Raw genomic sequence first — 6,681 nt, 5'->3', positions numbered from 1 at the left:
TTTAAAATAACCCCTGTGAAACTTCTGGTAATATCATTCAATTGACTCATTGTTCTGTTAACATTCTAACTGCTTTTAAGAAAAAAATTATACGTATCTATGAGACTTATAAGACAAACCAAAAGAGATAATTATTTGTTTTAGGAGAGTCAGTTTACAATTTCTTTCTTAGGTGTGCATTTAAAATATTGTTTTGCATTAAGCTGAAAACTCAGGTCTAAGACCAATGATTTGACAAGGTCATTGCCCTTCATAGAAGGGTTCTTCCGCTATCAAATGAAGGAGTTTGACTACAAAGTCTTTAAGACTTAGTAAGACTCATTTCAGTACCACACCATTCTGCACCTGTGATTTAATTTATGCAATTTGTTTTTTGAGCTAATACTGATAAGATACAGGTATGTATTTTTAAATTTTATTGGTGTATTTTAGTTACACATAATGATAACATTCATCATAGGGAATTTGTACCTGTACATGATACACCTTGCTGCTGCTTTTTCCCCATTCCCTGCCCCTCCCTTCAACTCTCTCCTCCTCCTCAATTACAAAAGCTTTGCTTCCATTTTTTTTCTTGTCCTTTCTTTCCTTTCCCCATCACCTTCTTGTGTTCCGATTCTCATTTGGTTGTTTTCTTCCCATTTCCCAATATCTGTTATACAATTTGTCCTGATTTATACTTTGTTTCTCACACCAGAGAACCAGTGAAGTATTTAAACATGTGTCTGATTTGTTTCACTTAAGAGTATGGTCTCAAGGTGCATCCATTTAGCTAGAAATGTCTCAAGCTTACCCTTTATGGTAGAATAGTACTCTACTGTACTAAAAAACAAAAACAAAAACAAAAAAAATCTTTATCCATTCATTGGTAGATGGGCATTTGGGGAGTTTCCAGTATCTAGCTATTACAAACTGTGCCACTATAAATATGGGTGTGCAAATATTGCCGTGGTGTGATGCTTTTCATTCTTTTGGGAAGATACCAACATGGGGAACAGATGGGTTGAATGAAGCCTCTAGTTTTAATTTTTTGAGGGATCTCTGTTAAGTTTTTTTTAGCATAGTTGAGAGACAAAGACAGAGATAAAAGAAAGCCTTTATTGCTAGCACTGGAGGGCTGCTGGAGACCACAGGGACCCTCAAACAGGGAGCTGGGGAACAGTTTTTATGGAGTTGGGCTGGGGGTGGAGACTGGATCGTGGTGTCTAGAGCGGATTGTAGGACCTTTGGCACAAGCTGGAAAGAAGAGCAGGAAGTTTATTGTGGCCTTAGAAGAAGAACACGTAAATTAGAATCAGAGGTGAGTATCAGAAGGACAGGCTGTCGTTCTAGGGCCCAGCACCGTGTTGGACAAGCACCAGCTTATACCTGGCAGAGTCCCATAAGAGCAGAACCCATCAGGCTCCACACTGATTTCCACAGTGCTTGCACCAGTCTACATTCCCACCAATGGTGAAGTAAGTGTTCTCCCCTCCACAGCTCTGCCAGCATTTGTTATTGGTTGATTTCTTGATAATAGCCATTCTTTCTGGAGTGAGATGCAATCTCAGCATTGTTTTCATTTGCATCCCTCAAATGACCAGTAATGTTAAACTTTTTTTCATATATTTATTTGCCATTCTTACTTTTTCATCTGAGAAGTGTCTGCTCATTTCAGATGCTATTTTTGGACTGGGTGTTTAAATCTTGTACTGAATTTTTCTGAGTTCTTTGTATCTTCTGGATATTAGTCTCGACGCTATTTTTATATTGTCTTTTTCATTTTCCTACAGCGATTTTATTATACTTATTGTATGAAAGAAGACATTGGGCTTAAAAAATTCATTTGACCTTATTTCAATATATAATTTTGTGGGACTTTTGGGGGAAGTTCTATGTTTTTATGTTGTAGGCTGGTAGAAGTTAGAGAACAGGGTTTCTCCAGCACGACTGACACTTTGAGCTGGATGTCTCTTTATTGTGGTACATTCTAGATACTTAACATCACTAGATTTTACAAACCAAATACTGGTACCACCTACTACCCCTAGTAGTAAAAGCAAAAATGTTTCTAGATATTGCCAAATATTCTTGGGAGAGCAGAATTTCCCCCCAGTTGGAATCCACCATGGTAAAGAATACAAAGAGAGAAACCAAGAAGGTAGAGGCATGATACATAATTAAATATGTGCACATGTGAATAAATATGTAAATTATCTGTATAAATAGGCACTAGGTGTGAGAGAGGGGAAATGGACTCACCTTGGATGGACACCAGGGAAAACGCTCTGACAACTTAGCTGATTCCAGAAGGGAGAGCAAAGTGAGCCCGGCTGAGGAGGTGAAGGGCTTTCTGAGCAAGGGGAAATGAACAGGAAAAGCTCAGAGGAATGAAATCGGTCTTGCACTGCTGGAGCTAGGGAGATTCGAGGGATGAAATGTGAAAGATAAACGACATATCAAGCTGCTTGGACTTCATCCTGCGAGCAGCAAATGTTCAGCTTGATGTCGGGAAGTGAGGATTTTGGTCTAGGGGGACAAATATTTAAAGTTTCTGAATGCTTACTAGCCAGTTTATTTTCTCAAAGTTCATATAAATTTGTACTCCTCAAAGCAATCCACAAGGGTTCTTTGCTTTGCCTGTCTGCCTCCACTGAGTGATCTTGCTGGAACAATCTTTGTGTGTTGGTTGGAGACGATTTCATCTTAAGTATGCATTTCTTGGGTTGAGTAGACAGTTTTTCATGTGCTGTTACAAGTTGTTCCCCTTTTTTTCACCAATCTGTTCATATCTTTATATTTTCACAGCTTTTTCCCTTATTTGTTTGGTTTCCCTCTTAGCTCTCCCTTTCTCCCCAAATTTGGACCAGTTCTTATCTATTTGTATAAGATACCTACATATCTAAAAGTGTTCCTTTACTTAAATTTGCTGAGATAATATTATCCTGTTGCCTGAATTTTATTTTGCTTATATTTTAGTACCTGTTCAACGTTTTTCACTGTGGTTTTATCAAATGGAAGTTTCTCATTTTATGTCATGTAGACTATTGTCTTCTCTTCTGTGGCTTTGCCTTGCTTTGAGAAGTCTTCCCTTTGCTTCAAGGTCCTGTAATATCCAATGAGATTTTCATCCAGTACTTTTAGCTATGAGAAGCAAAAACCATAAATCTTTAATCCCCAGGGTATTTAGGCACATGGTGTGAGCACAGTGCATTTTGAGACACACTAGGAGACCAGGCCTGATGATAAATCAGACGTGCAGGGCATTGGGCTTTAGAGATGGAGGTAAGGAAGGGATCTACCAAAGGCGCTGTTAGGGAGGATGCAGGCTAGTAATCAGCTCTTTCTGTGAGTTGTTCTGCAAGATGGCTCGCCATAAACCTGGATAACCTGGATAACCAGGATAACCTGGCCCTATCCTGCCCTTCTCCATCCTGCTCTGCCCCTGGCAGGCTGGCCTGTGTTAACTGCACTGGGTCAACAGACACTTTTTTTCTGGTTTCTGCTTAGGTTTGGCCAACAGAGGAGTCACCTGCAGGACAGAGCAGATGGGAGAGATCAGGCGTTATTTCCTGGTTCTCTCCCTGCTTGGTCACGGCTGGTGCTGGTCACATCCTTCTGCAGAAAGTCACAGGACTTGCCAAATTGCTCCTCTCGGGAACTTAACAGTTTTTTCCCTCTCCAATTCCCCTTCTCTTTGCTATTTCCATCCAAGCTGGCTCTCCTTGACCTTTGGCTGTCCTTTATCTTCACTGATCTGAATGGATGCTCCATCTTTTCCTGTCAGAATCCTGACTCACACAGACAGAGCTGGGCTCCCCCCAAGAGTAGCTGACTTGTCTTCTGCAGCACCGAATGTTACCACTTTAAACTGGTTTGGACTCTGTCACTGGAAAACCTTTAAATTTGCTACTTTAATGCCTCAGAGACAATATCTAAGAGAAGACACAGTTCTATAAAAGGGAGTGGCCTTCTAGAGTCTGCCTCCCAGCACGCCCACTACTGCCTCTGTCCATGACAGATCTGCTTCCAATCAGAGACATATTTCTACACAGTTTAACACAGGTAAATGCCAATACTAAAAAGATGCCATGTGATAGAAAACAGAAGGTTCATCTATCCTGATATACTTCTGTGTGGTCTTTTCAAAACAAGCTCTTTCCTCTTGTTTAACCCTTCGTGCTTGAACCAACTGCAAAATCCTGCTTCTATTCTTTGTTCCCCGTAGCCCCAGTTCCCTGGAATTCAACTCAATTCCTTAGGAGAGTACTCTCAACTCTCATAGTTCTCTCTGGTGGTCCAAGTGCAGCTTTAACACAGACTCTAAATTCTACCTAGGTGGGAAAGCTCTCTCTGATCCCCAGACACCTGCCATTTCAAACTTCTTTGAATTTCTGAATCACTTCTGGCTTCAACCAACCATTTATTACTTAATAAGAATGAACATTAATTGCTTAGAGTTTACTAGGGGATGTTCATGGTCTCATTAAATACCTGAAAACATCCTCTACGATAAACACTATTTTCATAGGCCTCAGAGATGTTGGATAACAAGTACAAGGTCACTGTTACCAAGGGAGAAAATTGAAATTGAATTTTGACCTACCTTGATATGGCTTTGCTATCCTCTTTTTAAGATAAGCAACATGCTGTTTTGATGCACGTATGCACCCTGAAATTCTTGCTATGGTCAAGCAAATTAAAACACCTATCGCCACACACCATGACTTTTTTTGGTACAAATGGTAAGAGCACATGGAGTCTCCTCTCAGCAGATTTTCAGTATATATTACAATATTATTAACTACAGTCTTCAGCTCTCTAGACTTCCTCATCCTCTATAACTGCAAGCTACTACTCTTTGACATACTCTTATTCCTTCCCTCCTCACGTGTGGTAATCGCCATTGTTTTCTGTCTGTGTATTTAACGTGTTAGATTCCGTGTAATGGAGATTGTGACTTACTGCACTCAGGCTAATACTCTCCAGTTTCATCCGTGTTGTCTCAAATGGCAGCATGCAGCTTGTTCTTCTGATTCTATTGGTGCACTTTAGATACACATGGTGATAGCATCCTTTTGTGGTGTTGTTTTTGCACATCATCATGCTGCATTACTTGAGTACAGATGCCTTCCTCCCTCACGCCCCCTAGAAACCATTTCACCCGCTGCTCCTAGGCTGCCAGCCTCTTGTTTCTCTTCAGCAATGGTCAGACAGATTCCCTTTCCCTGGGGAAGAGAAACGCATGGTTTGCTGTAACAAAAACAAAAAATAACGGGAGAAAACTGAAGTTGAACCTGTCTACCTTGATATGGCTTTGGCATGGGATACTGCCATGCCAAATACAACACTCCTTTGCCAATAACAAAAACGTTGGAGAACTGGTTATCAAAGCTGTTACCACTGGCATCTTTCACATCAACCACATCAAAGGAGCCATGATGCCTCTCCCTGTCGGTGACCTCAGCAATCTGTCCCTCTAGTCACCATGCACACATTACCAGTGTCAAACCTCATAAAATTGACAATCTTGCCAGTAACCAGATCAGTCTGGACAATGTCATTCACCTTGATGAGGGGATCAGGGTAGCAAGTGAGGCAAACATCAAGGGCCACCTGGGATTCATTCCTTTTTATGCCCACAAAGTTCTTTCTCACTGTACATAACTCATACTTGCCCTCCTCAGGTGTAATGTGGTGGACAGCAAAGTGACTCTTGGTGTAGTGGAGCAGACAGAAATTCTCTCTGGTTTTGTCAGTGCTGATAACGTCTGTAAAACCAGCAGGGTAGGTTATATCGGTTTGAACTTGGCACCAATCTTAATGAAATGCTTCATGGAAATCTTTACTTCCTCACTGGTCAGGGCATACTTCAGTCTGCTCCTTAGGAAAATGATGAGAGGTAGGCACTGGTCAGACAGATTCCCTTTCCTCAGCTTGTGGGGACCAGCGAGTGGACAAGGAACAAACACAATGGTCAGTTTATCCAGCATCCAATGTTTTGGAGCTGCTACCCACTTCAGATGCTTCCTAGGACCATAAGCCATGGCTGTGCTGGGAATAGAAAGAGCACATAGTGGTCACATTCGTCTTAGGGGATTTGTACCTGTACATATTGTATCTTACTTCATTTCCCCCACTCTCCTCTTCAGTCTCTTCCCCTCTTTATTTACAAAAGCTTTGCTTCCATTTTTCCCTTATATTCTTTTTTCTTGTCCCTTCTTTCCTTTTCCCTTCTCCCTTTCTCCCATTCTCATCTGAACAATTTCTTCCCATTTCCCAATCTTGCTCTTTTTTGAAGATTGACTAGTATTTCATTGGCTGCATATGCCACAATTTACCCATTCATCTGTTTGTTGACACCTCAGCTGATTGTATATCTTAGCTATTATGTGTAATACGACAATGAACATGGGAGTAGAGATAGCTTTACAAGGTAGTGATTTCCTTTGAGTATGACCCCAGAAATGGAATTGCTGACTTATAACCTAGTTCTAATTTTAGTGTTTTGAGGAACTTCTGTACTGTTTTCTATCATGGCTGCATTAATCTATATTTCCACCAACAGTGTATGAGGTTTTCCTTTTCTCCACATGGTCATCAATACTTGAATCTCTTCTTTTTCATAGGAGCCATCCTAAAAATTGTGATGTGATCCCTTGTTGTGGATTTGATTTGTATTTTCCTGAGATCAGTGATGTT

The 6,681-nt window shown here is 40.8% G+C and overlaps 1 pseudogene; it reads right to left on the bottom strand.

Annotated features, from left to right (window-relative positions):
- Window positions 1-5,081: 5,081 nt before the first annotated feature.
- Window positions 5,082-6,026, bottom strand: LOC100731628 (small ribosomal subunit protein eS4, X isoform-like; annotated as a pseudogene).
- Window positions 6,027-6,681: the final 655 nt, after the last annotated feature.

This window comes from Cavia porcellus, unplaced genomic scaffold (assembly GCF_034190915.1).
Source record: "Cavia porcellus strain 051 isolate PalLab524CR breed Dunkin Hartley unplaced genomic scaffold, mCavPor4.1 scaffold_10, whole genome shotgun sequence".
Classification (NCBI taxonomy): Eukaryota; Metazoa; Chordata; class Mammalia; order Rodentia; family Caviidae; genus Cavia; species Cavia porcellus.
Note: the sequence above shows the minus strand (reverse complement) of the source record. Positions and strands in the feature narration are given on the sequence as shown.